The sequence below is a fragment of the Macaca nemestrina genome, chromosome 6, assembly GCF_043159975.1.
Source record: "Macaca nemestrina isolate mMacNem1 chromosome 6, mMacNem.hap1, whole genome shotgun sequence".
Classification (NCBI taxonomy): Eukaryota; Metazoa; Chordata; class Mammalia; order Primates; family Cercopithecidae; genus Macaca; species Macaca nemestrina.
The window spans coordinates 87047063-87069089 of record NC_092130.1 but is presented as its reverse complement, the minus strand read 5'-3'; the positions used below and the strand labels follow the sequence as shown (position 1 = coordinate 87069089).

At 36.0% G+C, this 22027-nt stretch overlaps 1 protein-coding gene across 19 annotated transcripts in view; it reads right to left on the bottom strand.

Moving 5' to 3' along the window:
• LOC105491963 (KIAA0825 ortholog) overlaps window positions 1–22027 on the bottom strand; it is a 473971-nt gene that overhangs the window by 134584 nt on the left and 317360 nt on the right. The window lies entirely within an intron of this gene.

Here is a 22027-nt window from a genome sequence, read left to right as displayed (position 1 = left end):
AAAATATCATCTTATTGAACTAGTTCACTTCAACAGGCAATGCATAAGACAGTTTCAGATACAACTTAATACAACATCGATTCTCCCAACCAAAATTCCAGGTGGATTATTTTTTAAGGAATTCAAACTTATTTTAAAATTTATATGATTATAACTATATACAGCATTTAAATATACCTTTAAAAAGAAAGAACTGTCCTGCTAGATATTAAGACATATCATAAAGCCATAATATTAAAACTCACATTGGATTGGCACAAAAACAGACAAACTGATTAATGGAACAGAATAGAGAACTCAGATAAACCTATGAATACATGTGAATTTAATAAATGAGTAAGGTATCATCACAAATAAATTCTGGCAGAAGAAAAAGAATGATCAACTAGAAAATCTTATACAGCTAATCTTCTTGATATGAAATATTGAAATTCATAATTACTATTTGACTATTTCAAATAATGTCAGCTCTTAGTTTTGTGTTCCCAGTTTCATCCTCAAGACCAAGTTGCTTTTCTGCTGGTTACTTAACAAAATACAACCTGCCTCTGTAATGTAAGAAACATTTGTAGGAATGATCAAGAACAGGCAAATAACTTTGACTTTAATTTTCAAATATACAGAAAGCCAATTTCAGGGTATACAATAGTCTCTTTAAAGGGAAAAAATCATAAGAAATATTTTCAAATAAAAATATGAAAAGTACAAAGTAAAAAAGAGACATAAGGTGTAAAAAATTCTGAGGGTGGAGAGAGGGCGTGCAAAATGAAGAAGTTAGCACCTAAAATAGAAGATAGGGAAGCCATAATATAAAATGATTCTCAGCAAAGCAGAAGAATGCAATAATTACCTTCAGAGGACTGAAGCTTGAAGAAATGAATGTAAACATTCAAGACTAAAAGGCAAGAGTAGGAATGAATTCTAAATTCAGAGACTTTATCTTTAAATCTGAGCTGAATGGTTACTATTAAAAAATCTTTATTACATTTTGGATGAGTAATAATAATACTATTCTTGATTTATTGAACTTCTTTGTGCCAGTGATTCCAAAGAGCTCTGAAAATGTCTTGTGACAGATATTATTTCCTTTTAACAGACGAAGAAATTGAGGTATGTAGAGCTTAAGTGACTTGTTCATTGTCACAATTAATCAGTGGTAATGCTGGAAATAAAATTTAAAGTTCTCTGCTATCCAGTGTAGGGGCTGTTTTCTGTCTCATGTTAAATGATCCATAATTAACTTACCACAGGAATAAAGTAGATTCTTAAGGAATAATTACAGAAATCATGCCTTGGTTAAGATTCATGTTCATGTTAAATCACTAATAAAGTCACTAAAAATACCAAAATCCTTAAATACTTAAAAAAAAAAAACCTCAACTTGTTATTCAAATAAGACCAATGTAGATATAGCAAAATTTCAGCAGCAATCAACTGAATTTAAGAGATAAATTTTAGCTTAAAAATTTAAAATTTTATTTGATATTCCCTAATAATATATTTAACTGTCTTCTTAATGAGTTCTTAGTGAGTCCAATTAGTATTTTAAAAACAATTACTTCCAAACTAAAAAATAACTTCATGTATAGCTTATGACTTTGCAAGCTCAACACATCTTTTTGATGTCTAAGCACTTGGAGGAGAATGCTTACCAATTAAACACAAACACGATTACTGAACGCCTAAATTAGCACCACAGCAATAATCTACTGATTTTCTAAGGGTTGATGGAATCGAATGTCGATATATTTTAAAGTGAGGAATCCAACCAGTTGTTCAGTTACACACTGAATGCAAAGAAGTGATCATTTATCAAATGCAAAGTTTGCTGATGCATAGTCACTCATCTGGATCTGACATAAACAAAATGGTGACATTTAAAACTATCCTCTCAAATAAACTTGTATTGTAAAAAAATGTATATAAAAATTATTTACTTGGGCAGAATTGCCTAACTAATGATGAATTACTGCGGCATGAATCACCAGTCACTTTCCCATTTGATATTTTTCTCTTCTTGGACCTTTCATGGTCTCAAATTTGCTGTAGTTTCCCAATATCTAATAATAACTGTTTTTTCTTTATTAAAGATGTCCCTTTGACAGGATTATGTTATGAATGTATAGGAAGTGGGCAGTATTCTTGAGGAAGTCCACAGATATCCTTGCCTATATCACCCCATTGTGAATTGGTCCAGATAATACTTAATTATACCTTAAGACACTGTGCACAGAAACTGCCACCAAACAGCAGCCCTTCCATTCTAACTACCACAGCACGCTGACTCAGCCTGCACTAATCACCCTGCAGACAAGTTACAAGTTTACTCATTTAGACATGATATATTTAGGACATTTCTATAGGAAGAATTTATCAGTGCCTTCCCTCCCCTCATTTCTACTAGTAGAAACTTGGAGCTTGTCATTCAATTCTCTTCACAGTCTGGATTTGATACAAGTTTCAAGTACTACTGTGCACTAGGCAAGTTGTGCTATTTTGCTATTCCTAAAATACATCTTTCCCTTTTTTTCCTTTATCCTCTGTTTGCAACGCAGTCTGCCAGTAATGGCTCCCAATCTGAAGTGGTCCCTTAAATGTTACCCTCTATGCAGCATCCCTTGATCACCCATTCATCTTTCCACCTGTGCCACATCCTCTGCCACAGATCTCACTTAGCTATGTAGAAACATTGTGTTACTTTACTACATATATCATGTACTAATTTCTATATGGTGATTTGTGTGTGTGTGTCTCAATTACTGATACAGAACTGAATTTCCTGAGGGCAGACTCTATTTTGTACATATGCTTGGTGTTTCATATTCAGTGGCTGCTGGGCACATATTTGTTAAATGCATGAATAACACAGAACAAGTAAAACAATTATAGACATTATATAAGATTATCAATTGGTTAAATAAATAAAATCCAAAGCTGTATGTGTAATTTACATGACTTTATAGGTCAGCTTGGGTACTGAATTAACTATTGACTTCTCCAAAGAAAAGAAAATAATTCTAGAATGTAAATGTATTAAAAGCAAGTAAGTTTATCTATTTTGTTCACTCATGTATTCCAAGTGCCTAAAACAATGTAAGGCATGTAATGGGCATTTAATAAATATTTGTTGAATGAACAAATAATTATTTTTTTAAAAAACAGCTATTTTAAAGCATACTCTGGATTTTTATATGTTCTTTGGATTTTTATCTGACCCTCAATTTCCTAGCATTTTAGTTGAGGAAATCTAGTCCAATCTCATTTTATTTGATATACATGATACTGTCTCTACACAGGTATTAATAATACCTGTATATTAAGAAAGATACAAAACTGCCCATATTGAATGTGAGTTTTGCGTACCAAAATCCCTTATTCAAGAGACAAGCAATTGGACTTTCTTGCAAAGATAATATGGTTTTAGGTTGTCAATGATGCAGGGAGCTACTGTCTGTATGTTGGCCTTGTGAAATAATTTATAGTTTGTCAGCAGGTTTAGACTTCCTTGGCTATTGCCTAGGTTTAACTGGGCTGAGAAAGTTATGAAGACTAGTAATTATCAGGTAATGACTAATAATGCTAAAGCTAAGGTATCGCTTTTGATCCTCTCCTCACAGCTCTTAGACAAAACAGCCCTGTAATCATAGGCTTAAGCTTCTTAAACACAGCACATACAGTCACAGTCAAGAAAAATAAAACCAGAAGCTGGAACCAAGGTGGGGGTTAGTCCATCCTGCTAGTCCTCAAAGAAACTTTTCCAAATCAAAAACTGCAAAAGTCACATATCAGCCAACACCAGAGAAAATCCACAGCAATTCAGAAAGTAACGATGAAAACTATAATCAAATTCTGCTACCTGAGTGGCACATTGCCTAATGCACTGATAACAAAACAGAAACCCCTAATCAAGAAGTCAGCGTGTTGTTTAGGACAAGGGTAGATCAAGTGTAGTGTCAACATGGCCACAAAGTCAAACCAAGCAAAAATATTGAGTGCTGACAACATTCATTTGTTTCTTATCTTTCTTTCTGATTAGCAGACTTGGACAAGGTGGCATATCAAGGTTCATGAACAGTATGTGTGTGTTTAACTACTTGTCATTTAAAATTTAGCTTAGATAAGACCTCCAATAAGCCTTCACTGATTGCCACTCCCACCTCCTATTCATCTTTGCTCCTTGGCAATCCCATACATGCTTATAATGAGCCATACATGCTTATAATGACCAAATACCCTGACTGATTAAGATCTGTTTCTGTTGTCAGTTTCCTCCCTCAGACTGTAGGTTCTCTTGACAACAGGGGCCTGTCCTACTTATCTCTATCTCCCTTAGTACCAGCCACCTAGTGGGTGCTTCACAAATCATAGAGGGAATAACAGAAGGTTTCTTTTTTTTGTTTGTTTTAGAGACTGGCTCTTGCTTTGTCACTCAGGTTGGAGTGCAGTAGTATAATCATAGCTCACTGTAGCCTCAAAATCTTGGGCTCAAGGGAGCCTCGCATCTCAGCCTCCAAGTAGCTGGACTATAGGCACACCCAACCATGCCCAGAAAATTTTTAAACATTTTTAAAGGAAGGGTCTTACTTCGTCACCCAGGCTGGTAACAGAAGCATTTGTGCCACATGGAGCTGTCTTGAAACGCTGGCTCCACCTATGGGGGACTGTGCCCTGGTGCTATGGCTGGTACTCAGGGAATTTGCACCCCCACCTCTGCTTCTCCACTGAGATTATCCTGGACTCTGACTCCTATTGCCCATAGGCTAGTTCCACATCTCCCTGGGCTCGTCTTATAGCCAGAGTTCAGGGGTTCATTTGTCCAGGACAGGAGTTGGCACAGGCTCCATTTTTACTAGATGTGTATGCTCTAGAAAATCATTTATTTTCTCTGAGTCTCAATGTCTTCATATGTTACATAGGGATAATAATACCTGTACCTTGAATGGCCATTATGAAGATAAAATGAGGTAATGTATATAAAGTCGCCAACACCAGTTCCTGGTAAATAAATGGTAACTATTATTAAAACACTTCTACTTCATTACCTTTAGCTACAAATATATGGATCAGTCTTCCGACTGATAGCTGATGACTTGTAGCTATCAACATAATACAAACGAGTCTTTGCAGACACATACAAAGGTCTGCAATGTTATCTTAAAATATGAAGACAATTAGCACTTTACTAAATGCTTGAAACAAGCAAGCATTATTTCCTGAATCCTGACTTGCCACATCTTACATCTTCACTAATTATCATTTTATGAATAAAAATGGGCAACTAATTCAGCCACTATGTTTTCTTTCTGTTTCAAAAACAAGTATAGTAATTCTGCAGAATTGAGATACCTTATTTTTCAAGTCAGGACTTTCAAAAACATTATTGTATATTGCTTGTGTTAAAATTTCAAGGGCCTAAGAAATGATAAACTAATATAGGCTGTTTCCTCTGAAGATGTATTTAGAAGCTGAAGAAAATTATCACATGAAGGACAACCTGCCTTTAAACATCTTAATAAATGAACTTGTGAAATGTCGGTCTCCCATTCATAGAATTTCTAGAAATGTGTGTTAAATTTAAATATTTAGTAATCATCATGAAATGAATTTTTAAGTGATCTTACTGTTGGTGCCAGGCTGTGTCATGAGGCTGGCTGGTAACTCAGCCTGTCATGTGGTGCTCCCGGGGCTACTGCCTGGGAATCCATCGGACATCCTTGAGGCGTTCTTGCTCTTGGAGCACTAGAACAGCACTGGGCCTCCTGAGGAGGTCCTAGAGGCTCAAAAATTCAATCTCATCAACTTTAACCAAAATTCCAAGGAAGAAAGTTTAAAGGACACGAACCACATCTATTGCTTCTGCTCCTTTATAAAAGACATCCTCTGGAAAAAATGGCTAAAGGCCCTGAGGTCAACCCAATTCTGCTTTCACCCAAAGTTTTTGAGAGGAGGTGACTAAAATGATAGAAATGGAGGGACCTGTAGCTGGAAGCAGGAAATGAAGCAATGAGTCTGTAGGAGAATGGCTTTATCTTCCAGTAATCTATAGCATCCCACTAAGTCCTTAAGTGTTCACTATCTCAGGGATATAAAACATGGGCCCAGATTTTTCCCCCCATCTCTGATTTCCTAATTAAAGTTAAAAGTGTTTAAAAATAGTATTGGGGCCATTTTTAAGGAAAAAAAATTATAAAAATAAATATTTGATCAAGTTCAATTTCAAATAGAGACAGTTTTATTTATAAGATGGCTGCAATGAAGGGAACAGCCTGAACAACAGACACTGGAAGAAAACTTTGAGTTAGAGAAATAGGAGGTTGATTTAGCTAATTAGAATAGGGATATTCATCTACAGGCCTAGTTGCAAGTCTTTTTAATATACACCTATTTGGGTAGAAATTTAGCACCAAACCTGGGATGCTTTCCTATTTTTCCTTTGGTTTTATCTGTCCATAAACAAACACACGTACGTTTGAAATGTGAGGAAAAACTTAAATTCTGTAGCAGCTTTTGTAAAAATAATGGAAACTTTTGTAAAAACAGCTTTAAACACCCTGTTTGCCAAGTCAAACAACGTGCCAATTCTGTGAAAGCTGCTACAGGTTTTGTGCTTGTCAAGAGTTGTGGAACCTGGAGTGTTCTGACAGCCACCAGAGATTATTTAAATATAAGAATAATTACAATTCTATCAGCCACTTAAAATCGTATTAAAAGACCTACCTCAAACGTGAGCTGCATTTGGCAACAAAATCACTGTTATTGTGACGGCCCCCAATGTATGGATGTTATGCTGATCTACCCCCCTTTCTTGACAAACTGATACTAGGAAACTTCTGTTGTTGCGGATGGAATTTAAGTCCCAAGCACTTTTCCCTCTGTCTTTTGCAGTACCCTTTTGTATAACAGCATATTGGAAAAGGTCGTTCATTGGCTGAGAATAGGATTACTCACAGCAGAGTTATTTCTATAACTATCATTTCACATGCTTTCAGTTGTTCGCTAAAAATAATACTACAGAAGACAGAAGAGTTTTCATTATTTCTTAGACAACTGTAATAATGTAAACCAGCTGGACTGGTGGCTCATCCCTCTAATCCCAACACTTTGGGAGGCAGAGGTGGGTGGATCACCTGAGGTCAGGAGTTTGAGACCACCCTGGCCAACATGGCAAAACCCTGTCTCTACTAAAAATACAATAATTAGCCCGGAATGGTGGTGGGCGCCTGTAATCCCAGCTACTCGGGAGGCTGAGACAGGAGAATCACTTGAACCCAGGGGACAGAGGTTGCAGTGAGCCGAGATGGCACCACTGCATTTCAGCCTGGGAAACAGAGCAATACTCCATCTGAAAAAAAGAAAAAAAAAAAAAAAGTAAACCTATTCTAAACCTACATTTAGGAAAAAGTAACAAGAACAACTATTGTTCTAAAGAAAGGAAGAATGGCTGTTTTTTGAAATTTGGTTGAGGTCTTAACATACATGAATGCATAAATGAATGAGTGAATAAATGAATGAACAAACAAGTAAAATAACAACCAAAGCAATATAAAGGAATTTTGTTGAAAAATATTCAGGCCAGGTGCAGTGATTCATGCCTGCAATCCCAGTACTATGGGAGGCTGAGGCAGGAAGATCACTTGTGCCCAGGAGTTTGAGATCAGCCAGGGCAATATGGCAAGATGTCATCTCTACTAAAAATAAATATTTAAAAAAATAGCCAAGTGTAGTGGTGTGTACTGTAAAAAAAAAAAAAAAAAAAAAAAAAAAATCAAAAGGACAATCATTTGGTATTTATTAGTTCACAGAGTCTTGGAACTTAAACATTGTACAGTGAGACAAAAGCCCTCTGTCCTACTGACTTTGCCATTTACTGATCGAAAAAAAAAAAAAAAAGAACAAACTTAATTCAATAGCACATCACAGATAGGGAGATAGGATCAGGCAATAAGAGAGTAGGTACATTCTTGGTAGAAAAAAAATTTTTTTTTATTATACTTTAAGTTCTAGGATACCTGTGCAGAATGTGCAGGTTTGTTACATAGGTATACATATGCCATGGTGGTTTGCTGCACCTATCAACCCGTCATCTACATTAGGTATTTCTCCTAATGCTATCCCTCCCCTTGCCCCCACCCCCTGAAAGACCCTGGTATGTGATGTTCCCCTCCTTGTGTCCATGTGTTCTCATTGTTCAACTCACTTATGAGTGGGAACATGCAAGTGTTCGGTTTTCTGTTCCTGTTTTAGTTTGCTGAGAATGATGGTTTCCAGCCTCATCCATGTCCCTGCAAAGGACATGAACTCATCCACATGAACCCATGGTGTATATGTGCCATATTTTCTTTATCCAGTCTATCATTGACAGGCATTTGGGTTGGTTCCAAGTCTTTACTATTGTAAATAGTGCTGCAGTAAACATCCATGTGCAAGTGTCTTTATAGGAGAATGATTTATAATCCTTTGGGTATATACCCAGTAATGGGATTGCTGGGTTTAATGGAATTTCTGGTTTTAGATCCTTGAGGAATCACCACACTGTCTTCCACAATGGTTGAACTAATTTACACTCCCACCAACAGTGTTAAAGCGTTCCTATTTCTCCACATCCTCTCCAGCATCTGTTGTTTCCTGAGTTTTTAATGATCGCCATTCTAACTGGTGTGAGATGGTATCTCAATGTGGTTTTGATTTGCATTTCTCTAATGACCAGTGATAATGAGCTTTTTTCATATGTTTGTTGATTGCATAAATGCCTTCTTTTGAGGCTAGGTGCAGTGGCTCAAGCCTGTAATCCCAGCACTTTGGGAGGCCGAGACGGGTGGATCACGAGGTCATGAGATCGAGACCATCCTGGCTAACACGATGAAACCCCGTCTCTACTAAAAATACAAAAAAACAGCCGGGCGAGGTGGTGGGCACTGGTAGTCCCAGCTACTCGGGAGGCTGAGGCAGGAGAATGGCGTAAACCCGGGAGGCGGAGCTTGCAGTGAGCTGAGATCCGGCCACTGCACTCCAGCCTGGGCGACAGAGTGAGACTCTGTCTCAAAAAAAAAAAAAAAAAAAAAAGTCTTCTTTTGAGAAGTGTCTGTTCATATCCTTTGCCCACTTTTTGATAGGGTTGTTTGTTTTTTTCTTGTAAATTTGATTAAGTTCCTTGTAGAATCTGGATACTAGCCCTTCGTCAGATTGATAGATTGCAAAAATCTTCTCCCATTCTGTAGGTTGCCTGTTCATTCTGATGGTAGTTTCTTTTGCTGTGCAGAAGCTCTTTAGTTTAATTGGATTCCATTTGTCAATTTTGGCTTTTGTTGCCATTGTTTTTGGTGTTTTAGTCATGAAGTCTCTGCCCATGCCTATGTCCTGGTTTTCTTCTAGGCTTTTCATGGTTTTAGGCCTTCCATTTAAGTCTTTACTCCATCTTGAGTTAATTTTTGTATAAGGTGTAAGGAAGGGGTCCTGTTTCAGTTTTCCGCATATGACTAGGCAGTTTTCACAACACCATTTATTAAATAGGGAATCCTTCCCCCATTGCTTGTTTTTGCCAGGTTTGTCAAAGATCAGATGATTGTAGATGTGTGGCATTATTTCTGAGCCTCTGTTCTGTTCCATTTGTCTATATCTCTGTTTTGGAACCAGTAGCATGCTGGCTTGGTTACTGTAAACTTGTAGTATAGTTTCAAGTAAGGTAGTGTGATGCCTCCAGCTTTGTTCTTTTTGCTTAGGATTGTCTTGGCTATATGAGGTCTTTTTTGATTCCATATGAAATTTAAAGTCGTTTTTTCAAATTCTGTGAAGAAAGTCAATGGTAGCTTGATGGAGGTAGCATTGAATCTATAAATTACTTTGGGCAGTATGGCCATTTTCATGATATTGATTCTTCCTATCCATGAGCATGGAATGTTTTTCCATTTGTTTGGATCCTCTCTTATTTCCTTGAGCAGTGGTTTGTAGTTCTCCTTGAAGAGGTCCTTCACATCCCTTGAAGTTGTTTTCCTAGGTATTTTATTCTTTTTGTAGCAATTGTGAATGGAAATTCACTCATGATTTGGCTCTCTGTTTGTCTGTTATTGGTGTATAGGAATGCTTGTGATTTTTGCACATTGATTTTGTATCCTGAAACTTTGCTGAAGTTGCTTATCAGCTTAAGGAGATTTTGGGCTGAGACGATGAGGTGTTCTAAACAGACAATCATGTCATCCATCTGCAAACAGAGACAATTTGACTTTCTCTCTTCCTATCTGAATTCCCTTTATTTCTTTCTATTGCCTGATTGCCTGATCAGAACTTCCAATAATATGTTGAATAGGAGTGGTGAGCGAAGGCATCCTTGTCTTGTGGCGGTTTTCAAAGGGAATTTTTCCAGTTTTTGCCCATTCAGTATGATATTGGCTGTGGGTTTGTCATGAATAGCTCTAATTATTTTGAGATATGTTCCATCAATACCTAGTTTATTGAGAGTTTTCAGCATGAAGGGCTGCTGAATTTTGTCCAAGACCTTTTCTGCATCATTGAGAGAATCATGCGGTTTTTGTCATTGGTTCTGTTTATGTGATGGATTACATTTATTGATTTGTCTATGTTGAACCAGTCTTGCATCCCAGGGATGAAAGCAACTTGATCATGGTGGATAAGCTTTTTGATGTGCTGCTGGATTCAGTTTGCCAGTATTTTACTAAGGATTTTTGCATCAATATTTATCAGGGATATTGGCCTGACATTTGCTTTTTTTGTTGTGTCTTTGACAGGTTTTCGTATCAGGATGATTCTGGTCTCATAAAATGAGTTAGGGAGGAGAAAATATATTTCTATATTTTGGAATAGTTTCAGAAGGAATGGTACCAGCTCCTCTTTGTATGTCTGGTAGAATTCAGCTGTGAATCTGTCTGATCCTGGGCATTTTTTGGTTGGTGGGCTATTAATTACTGCCTCAATTTCAGAACTTGTTATTGGTCTATTCAGGGATTCAACTTCTTCCTGGTTTAGTCTTGGGATGGTGTATATGTCCAGGAATTTAACCATTTCTTCCAGATTTTCTAGTTTATTTGCATAGAAGCGTTTATGGTATTCTCTGATGGTAGTTTGTATTTCTGTGGGATCAGTAGTGATATTCCTTTTATCATTTTTTATTGTGTCCTTTTGATTCTTCTCTCTTTTCTTCTTCATTAGTCTGGCTAGCAGTCTGTCTATTTTGTTAATCTTTGATTCATTGATTTTTGGAAGGGTTTTACCTGTCTCTATCTCCTTCAGTTCTGCTCTGATTTTAGTTATTTCTTGTCTTCTGCTAGATTTTGAATTTGTTTGCTCTTGCTTCTCTAGTTCATTTAATTGTGATGCTGGGGTGTCGATTTTCGATCTTTCCCACTTTCTTCTCTGGGCATTTATCCAATTTGCCAATCTGTGTCTTCAAATTGGGACATTTAGCTCATTTACATTTAAGGTTAATATTGTTATGTGTGAATTTGATCCTGTGGTTATGATGCTAGCTGGTTATTTTGCCCATTAGTTGATGCAGTTTCTTCATAGTGTCAATGGTCTTTACAATTTGGTATGTTTTTCCAGTAGCTGGTACTGGTTTTTCCTTTCCATATTTAGTGCTTCTTTCAGGAGCTCTTGTAAGGCAGGCCTGGTGGTGACAAAATCCCTCAGCATTTGCTTGTCTGTAAAGAATTTTATTTCTGCTTCACTTACGAAGCTTAGTTTAGCTGGATATGAAATTCTGGGTTGAAAATTCTTTTCTTTAAGAATATTGGGTCTACTTTGTTAGGAGGGAGAGGGACAGCTGGGCGCGGTGGCTCACACTTGTAATCCCAGCACTTTGGAAGGCTGAGGTGGGCGAATCACGAGGTCAGGAGATTGAGACCATCCTGGCTAAGGCAGTGAAACCCCATCTCTACTAAAAATATTTTGGCCGGGCATGGTGGCTCAAGCCTGTAATCCCAGCACTTTGGGAGGCCGAGACGGGTGGATCACGAGGTCAGGAGATCGAGACCATTCTGGCTAACACAATGAAACCCCGTCTCTACTAAAAATACAAAGCCTCATCACTATTATTATTTTCAGTTTATGACTGTTGCTGAAAATATTTTTGTTGTATAGAATGGCTGGTGTGCTGGGTGTGGTGGCTCACTCCTGTAATCCCAGCACTTTGGGAGGCTAAGGTGGGCAGATCATGAGGTCAGGAGTTTGAGACCAGCCTGGCCAACATAGTGAAAACCCATCTCTACTAAAAATACAAAAAAGCCGGGTGTGGTGGTGGGTGCCTGTAATCCCAGCTACTTGGGAGGCTGAGGCAAGGAGAATCATTTGAACCTGGGAGACGGAGGTTGCAGTGAGCCGAGATTGCACCACTGCACTCCAGCCCGGGCGACAGTGCAAGACTCTGTCCTGAAAAAAAGTAAGAATGGTGGGTGTTAAAAGTGATCTGTGTCAGGCCTCTGAGCCCAAGCTAAGCTATCATATCCCCAGTGACCTGCACGTATACATCCAGATGACCTGAAGCAACTGAAGTTCCACAAAAGTGAAAATAGCCTTAACTAATGACATTCCACCACTGTGATTTATTTCTGCCCCAACCTAACTGACCAATGTACTTTGTAATCTCCCCCACCCTTGGGAAGGTTCTTTATAATCTCCCCCACCCTTAAGAAGGTTCTATGTAATTTTCCCCACCCTTGAGAATGTACTTTGTGAGATCCACACCCTGCTCCCAAAACATTGCTCTTAACTCCACCGCCTATCCCAAAACCTGTAAGAACTAATGATAATCCCACCACCTTTTCCTGACTCCGCCCGCCTGCACCCATGTGAAATAAACAGCCTTGTTGCTCACACAAAGCCTGTTTGGTGGTCTCTTCACACGGACACGCGTGAGACGATCTACTCCGGGTGTCAATTGTATTTAGCATACTGCTCACTTAAATAGGAGCCTTATACAATTTGCTAATGTCACTAGTTTCTTCTTTCTTCCATAGTTTAGCTATGATAAAAATGCATAACTAAGAAGACTCGTGGAAATACTGATCTCTTCAATTTGCCATCAGCTCAGAGAAAGCCAAAGTTAAAACTGTCCAGAAATTTGAAGGCAATGCTTATTTGTGTAGGACGTAAGCACTCTTCATTTTGGGATGGAAAAAAAAACGAATTTGAACTGCCATAGGGAATGTTTACACCTTATTTTTGAGGTTCCAGTTCATCTGTTTGATTCGTTTTGTTACTGTTTTTTCTTTTTCCCCTCCTTTCTCACATCTCATTCATGTAGATTTCTGTCCTGGGCACATTAGAAGAACGTTAGGAGGGATCTGAATCTATAGAATTGCCAAAATCAGATTCCTTTGAGTATTTTAGTGTTGACATGATGATCTGCCTCCTTCCAAAAGCTAGCAGCAGTGGGATTCCTTTGAATATGTTCATCTTGTATTTGAGCAGCTGGAGAATCAGTTGGCAAGGTAGTTCGTTGTCAAGATGTAAAAATGTGTCACCACAGAGAAATATTTAGTCTGACCCAAGCTTTCCTTTTTTATCAGCTCTTAGGATAGGTAACAGGGTAAGGTAACCCTCAATTCGCACTGTGTGGGTTAGTAATAAATAAGCAAGTAACTCAGTTGCAGGAACTCACACCTTTCTCTTCAGCATATCGCACATCACCAACAAAGCAAAAGACTTTATTTTTTTTGTTTGTTTCCATTCAGTTTTAAGTGCACTTCCATTTTTTTCCTTTTTAATAAAGTTGAATTCCATACAAGCTAAACTATGAAATTTCTTAAGGATTAGGGATTGGGCACTGATTGGATAACTATAGATTCAATCTTTATTTATTTACTTATTTATTTTTTCAGCGACAGAATCTTGCTCTGTCACCCAGGCTGGAGTTCAGTAGCATGATCAGGGCACACAACTGCCTCAAATTCCTGGGCTCAAGCAATCCTTCCATCTCAGCCTCCTGAGTAGCTGGGAATACAGGTGAGCACCATCACGCTTGGGTAATTTACTTCTTATTTTTTGTAGAGATGGGGTCTCACTATGTTGTCCAGGCTCAAACTCCTGGGCTCTAGTGATCCTCCTGCCTCGGTCTCCCAAAGTGCTGAGATTACAGGCGTGAGCCACCATTTCTTGCCTGAATTCAATCTTACATTGTAACACACATGTAAATCCTTCTAGTTTCAGGTTAACATATAGCATTACTCAAATTCTTGACTATAATACTGTTAAGGTAAATTCTACTGTCCCTCATAATTTGAAATTCCTAATGTGAATTTTATTTTAACACCTAAAAGTTTAATACTGAAGCAGAGCTATGGTGCTAATAATAATTATAAAAGTTTAAATGGCTTTTGGGAGCTTAAGTAAAAAGAGAGAATTAATTTTTGAAATATATTAGAACAAGGAACAGGGTGTCAGCATTCATGAGTTCCCTAGCTAGAGCCAATAACTATTTTAGTTTGTCTTGGTAAACATTACTAAATATTTGTTTCTGTTCCTTCTCTGGAAAATGAGGGCAAATAAATAAAAACACCTTTCTTTGATTTTTTAATGGACAATTGACTCATACAAAATTATTTGAAAACAGACAATTGTGGGCAAATTGTTATATTGTTATATATATATAATTCCCTCATGACTTCTTATAATATTTTACAAATGAATGACCATATTATTAAAAATTTAAATGACAAAATTGGTGTCATGATACAGTACACATAATATCTCACCTAATACAATATTGTTTCCAGTTTATACATATTAGGAGATCATAAGAATACTTAACATAGATATTTAAAAATAATTAATTGTTAAGATAAAAGATGACATGCACTAAGGTTGTATAATCCCTGTCTTCCTCTGTAAAGGTGCATATACCTAACCTTGGTTTAAATTAGGCTAGAATGATAACAGATCTAGATATTCATTTTTATTTTACAAAGTATTTCCTAAAAAATGATAAATAGCTCCAAAAGCATATGCATTTTAAAATTGTAATTCAATCTTATTCAATTGTCCCATTACTGCTATATGTTAATTTATTTGAATTAAATTTACTTAATATCGAAATTTTAAGAAAATTTAAGAAATGATGAGTCTTTGCAAACTTGTAAAAATGAGGTAGTAATTGATATATCTCAGTTATTTTTAAAGGTAATGAACAGAAACACATACTCTTGGTAGACATATAGGATTGTGTAACAGGAAACAGTAATAATGTATCAATCATATTAATGTTTATAAAAAAACTTCCAAAATCTGAAAAGAATAGCAAGGTCTGCTTATGTTTGCCAATATAAAGAATGAAGCTCAAAGGCTATGGCTAAACAAAATTATTACTATGTATTTCAAAAAAAAATTTGAATTTGCTAAATGTGCTTCCAATTATAGTCTTTAATTAGACTTTAGCTAAAGAGGCAACTTTTCTGTTATAGGTGCAAGTAAACAATTGACAGGTATCCCATTTTTGGGGATTAGGGAGGAAAAGAGATGGCAGAGAAAATAAAAAGGGAGACATCAATGCTGTCTACTTTGACGAATTGAGTCAGTACAACTTGCTGCCACGGAGTGAGCTGAAGTTTTCTGGTCTTCTATATGGATAGGTTTTACTCGATACAGAGGATTCATAGGTGGATGATAGGAAATGCATAGGAAACATTGGCTGGCCCTAATACTGAATCACAGGGCTTCCTGAACATCTTTATCACTAACAATTCTGCACAGCCTCTTTCACTTTTAAATCGCTCTCTTAGAAATTTGAGATTGAGTTAATGCTACTTCCTACTGAATTTCCAGGAAGTTAGGAAGAGAATTTATGGGTAGAAAGAAAAAGTGTGTAAATTCTATGTGGACATAAGCGGTAACTGTTCATACTTAATTTTATCCCCATTACACCGCCCAACTTAGTGTCACACAGACATTTCATAATTTTTTCAAACCAAACAATGTTGATTGATTACTTGGAAAGTAATGAGTGTGAAAATTCTGAACACCTCTTAACCTAATAAATATTATATATATATAAAATATATATAATATACATAAAATATATAATATATAAATATATAATAATATACATAAAATATATATTATATATAACATATAATATATATAATATATAACAACAAACATTGCTGATTACCTGTTATACACGGTGGTGTTCCTGGCAGTGTGATAGATATGCAATGAGAACTATGGCTTGTGCCCTTGAGGAGCTTTTAGCCTAGTTGAGGAGATAAACCCTGTATATGAGTGCTTAAAACAGAAAACATTATGAAATATAGAGCACAGTTGTGAGACTAAGTACTTAAAGTATTCAGAGAAGTAAGTGATTTCTTCTGGCAGAAAATATCACCATAAATTTCAAGAAAGAAGAGGCATGTGAGTGGATGTTGAAGGACATTTAGCCTAATATATGCAAAAATGACAAGGATTTTCATGAAATAGCCAAATAAAATAAAACATAATGAAAACACATTATGACCAAGTTATGCTGATTACATCTAATAGGTTTTCACAAAGAAAGACTAACTAACATAAAACAGGTTTTGATTCTAACCCTCTAAAATGAGTGTTCAAATGAGCTGGTCTCCTTTTATATCTTAATTAACAGAATACTTCCTAAACTTTGCAATATCAATGACATTTGGAAGCCATAACTCTGAAAACTGCATTCACTGAGTACATTTGTAACTGTAAGGCATAAAAGGTGATTGTTCATTTTATCTTATTAGAAGCTTCTCTGGCCTCCATAGCAGAGCTCATCTGGCCCCCACTTCATGCTTGAGTCATGCAGATTGGAGTTGACTCTCAATTATACCAAGTCTTTCTCCAAAGATGACAGTCCAAATACAGTAGAGATAAAATACATCAAGGTTTAAAATAGGCCCGTTCAGCCCCAGTGCCGCTTCATCATGAAATGATATAATTCACTGATGCCTCTGCCTAGCCTAACATATGTTCTATTCACAGCCCGCGTCACTCTTCATTTGTAATTATTTCCCTTTTTTTCTTACCCCATCTTGTAATACTTTGCTTGGTTGAAGACAAATACTGAGAGGCAAAGAGTATTATATATGATGACCTGTTCCAGGGTGTTAAACCCCTGTCAAGGTTTGATTTTAACACGGGGTATTGATGACAGTACATCAATTCAAGCATCATGTCCTGAATTAGACTATATTAATTATCACTTGAGTGCAATATGCATGAAAATGCTGTTTCATTGACTAAAAGGATCTGACTGAATAAAAATCCATTTCTCATCTGGTTGCTTATGGATAAAGACATTTTTTTCTCTTTGCCTTGGATTGTTCTTTATTAAATATGATTTTTATATGATTGTATGAATAAATTGTCTTACCCAACAACAGAACTAGATAGTTTTAAACAAAGAAAATGTAATGGATTGTCTCCTCTTGGCACATCTCTAAGAATGTATTTACAGTTAATAGTTTAGGCAGATTATTTATAACAATACTGCCAAAAAACAAAGTTCTTATTTTTAGCTTTCATGAGAAAAAGATATTTTCAACTTGTTGCCTTCTTCGTTTAAAGGAAATGAAAGTTGTAAGTTACAATTATTTTCAGATGATGGAACAGCAACAAGCTGTGTCAGGTAACACATACATTTAAAAGTAAAACTAATATTATTCTTACTTTTAAAAAGAAGATGTTCATATGAAGCCCTTCAACACTAGATACAAGTTTACATTACTCATAAGTCCAACCAACAACAATTGCATATACACATATTTGCTATGGAGAAAACTAGATAACAAAAGAAGAAAAACAATTGAGGCCTAACTGTTTTACCACACACGATTTTCATAATGCTACCTAGTTTTAATAGAAATATAATTTTCAGCTTAACATGGAAATTTTCTAAATCTTCTCAAGTTATAATATGTCTTAAAACTTTTTCAAAAATGTTTCAAAACTAACATTCAATCCCAAATTTAAAATATAACAGTAGGAATCCTAAAACCAAATTTTACTTAAAATTTTGAAAAAGTATTAAAACATATATTACCATATTCAGTCAAGACAATTGGTCCATATATTAGGAATAATTTCAATGGCAATGAAAAAGAAACAAACCACCACTCTCTTAAAAAATAAACAAATTGCTAGCTCTAATATCAGTGTTTATTAGTAAATACGATTCTGGAGTTTCCCGCAAAATGGACTTCTCAGTAAAAATTTCACAAAAGCTCTTTTAAATTGTGGGGTGGGAAATTTTAAAACTTAAAAATATGTATTTGTTTCTGTATGAAGAAGAGTTGGGGTCCTGTAAAGTAGAAGGTTCAAATTCAAGTTGGCAAGTTAAAGGAGTCATCACAACTAAAACAACTCATTCCCATAGTCCTTTCCACTAAATTTCACAATTCTAACATAATTAGTAAGTGCATTAAGTGGATCCTATGAGAACAAGGGAAAAACTGTGGCAATCTCTCCATGGTGAGGCTCCCCTGCACCACTATTCATCCTGTCCGTGATAAAATCGAACAGGAGTTCCCAAGGTGTGCCATACACTCAAGTCACCATGATGAGGTCTGGCCATGGAGAGATTCATTAAAAAGGTTGTAGCCTAATATTATCATGATTTTACAAAGCAATTGATTTCTCGCCTCATTTTTTGAACGATAATCATTAAATACTGCATTCAAGATTAGATCATGCCCGGAAGACAGGGCCCAGAAGATGCACATCTGTTCGGCCCAGAAAACTTCCAATAAACCCCACCTTTGCTTTAAGTTATGAATTATTAAGTTTGCATAAAAATCTCTAGCATGGGAAGAAACCTAAATATATTTATGGGGCAAATACTTGGTGTGGTGGAAGGAATACTGGGCTAGAAATGATAAAAGTCATGAGACATTGCTGGCTCTGCTTCTTACTAATCACATGAAACCAAGACAAGTCGTTTCTCTGAAATAGAAAAAATAATGCCTGCCTCCCTGCGGCATAAGTGTGTGGCAGGGATTGTTGTAAGTGAAGGTGTCCTGACAATGATAAGACATTACATAATTGCAGGGCAGTGCTGCTCCTGCTTTTAGCCTGGCAAGAGAGGGAATAATATGGCAGGGGAGTGGGGGTGACCCATATCAACTAGAGAAGAGGTAACACTGGCAAGATGCCCATCTGGTTGACAAATGTTTCTAATAAAAATGTTCACAGATCAGAAGACTCGCTGAATCTCATTTAACTGTGTTGTTATTATTTCCCCTTTCACCACAGTTTCACAGCCTCAATCTTTTTTTTTTTTTTTTTTTTTCATTTTTGTCCTCTCTTTGCCTTCTGGTTGGTCACAACAAAGGCCAAAGTGAGCCATTCAAGGACATTTTTGACAACAGTAAACACAGACACATACAACTGGCCTCAGAGGAAATACATTTTTTATTTTAAAAAATAAGAATATTTGAATACTAAATTAAGCAGTTTACACATAAAAACATTTCAGAATTGAAAATATCCCAGCCATCATTTGCTGTGACATTCCAAGTTCATAATTCTAGTTACCACAAGACAAAGGATGGTTCGTAAACTAGAAGCAATACAAATGAAACTACATTTGTTATTCCGCAATTGATAATGCAATTTCCTTTATTCAAAAAATCCAAACCCTCATGCACTAAGGAATAACTGACCAAATTACCTGTTAATACCTTTTACCACAAGCAAGTTTTTAAAACATACCTTTAAAAAAGGCTAAGTTTAAATAATATGCCCTGGCTTTTTACTCCTCCGATACAAATTGCAATTTAGATTAATGGAAACAGAAAATACCTTAATTATTGTTGTTCTAAGATCAAAATATTCTTTGTGTTTAAGAACAGAAAAGTGGAATTTAAGTTTTCATATCACATTTTGTACTTTGTCACCAAAATTTTGTCTCTACTAATTTATATTAATAAAATAATCACCAATCTTTCTTAATGTACACAGGCCAAAGAGCTTAAAGTTTACTTGCAAACAGAAATCTCTTTCACACACATGCACACACACACACACACAAACACACACCCTGTTCTTTAGTGCCTGCCAGTGAAAATGGTCTATCATATGACTACGATACCATCAGCACACAGTGTTTCCACAGCCATCACAATATAGGATTGACATATGACATTTATAAAATGTCAGAACCCCTCCCCCAATTTTTACAGCCTATTCCCCAGTAGGGTTTCCCGATGTGAAATGAACTAAAGGCAACTGTGTGCTCATTAGCTGTGCCACTTCTGATACATTATGTCAATTGACAATGAAACACTGTGATATCAAAGTGCAGGTGTAAAAAATAATAAGGCGACTGCTTGTGTAACAAAATCTCACTAACTGAGAATATGTAATAAATATGCAAGGAGGCAGTTTTTACTCACTGAAAATGTGGCACGGTACATCAAACATAAAACCCAAGAAAGGGTTTTGACATGCCAAACTCAATTAAAATTTGTTTTCATGACTATCATCAGACTCAGTAACTTATTTGTGAATGTAAAAGGTGATTATGCAAGTTCCAAATAGAAGGATCCGAAGATATCAGGAGACTCAGATGGTGCCAGAAACAGAGCTAGCATCTAACTCTGCAATTACTTTTAATGTTAATAAGTGATAGCAAACTTGTCACAATGAAAATTATAGTACACTTAAAACCTGTTTAGCTACCTCCTACCTAGTGAAAGAATATGTACATTATTATCTCTCCATGAATCATCCCCCACCTCTCCAATGGCCCAAAATCTTAATGCTTAAAAAATTCCTAAAGTTTGGTGAAAACAAAATAATGAATAAAACAAAATAGTGATATATATATAATAACTATATATATAGTAGCTATGTGGCCACCGGATTGGTTTTTACATATGTTGACTCATATTTAGAGATAAAAAGGGGAAATGCAAAATCGAATTTCAGAGTTTATTTTCTAGAAAATTAATTCTATCACTAACTCCCCAAATCAATAATATTTTGCATTATATTACTTTATAGAGCTGTCCAGACCGATAAGTACACCATTATAAGTATAAAATCCTAAACTTGATACGCTGGAAGATGATACATTGGAAAAGAGTTTTTTGATATGCTCTCATCATTTAAAAATTGACAAAATGATTTAGTGTAATAAACTCCCTGAGAAAAATCCAGCACCATATTAAAAAGTTATGTAAGTTCCCTTCACACTTTTTTCACATGGGAGAAATGTCACATTAGAACTTCTGATGAATATGAAATATTTTACTTTTATAGGATGCTAGGAATCCTGACCAGATAGGTAGGATGACAATTGAATTTTATCACTGTGACTAAGCCCTCAGTTAAACTTGGTAAAGTTATTTAGATAAACTATTTTCATCCCAATAACATTTAAGTGATTATTTTGAGAAAATACAGAGATATTAAAGGGAAATTATCAAAGATATCATTAACAATACTGATTGATAACAATACTGAGCAATACTGATATCAATCCTCAAGTGTGGATGTTGTAGCCCTCATTTCTTTCTGTAAGCGTCCAATTGCCTTAATAACAAGTGAAGAGAGAACAATAAAAAGAACACATGATAGTCATTATTTTCAAATCCTTCAAATCATCTATAGAACTGATTACAAATAGAGATACTTGAACGTCACTCCCAGGCATTCTGGAATAGGTACATGATGGGTAGGGCTTAGGTTCATGTATCTATACCCACCTCTACAGGCAATTCTGACAAACACCAACACTTGCTACTCATTCCTCAAGATTCTGATAAATAATGTAATATGATATCTCGTTACCCATATCTTCTCAGGTGGATTTTTTTACAAACTTCTAGATACTCTACTTCCCTTATTTACCACTGATAGTCTTTAGATCAACTCTTCCTTTTCCATAAAATAAAGGATAGGTGTGGGAGGTTGTGGATTTTGAAAGTAAAGAGAATTATAAAAAAAAAAAATACTTCATTTAAAGTACGATATTTTTCTAACTACATTGTTTCTTCCCTTGCGCCTGATAGGCTGCAACTATCTCCTTTTCCCCTCACTTTAGTTTTGTCTGCCTATAATA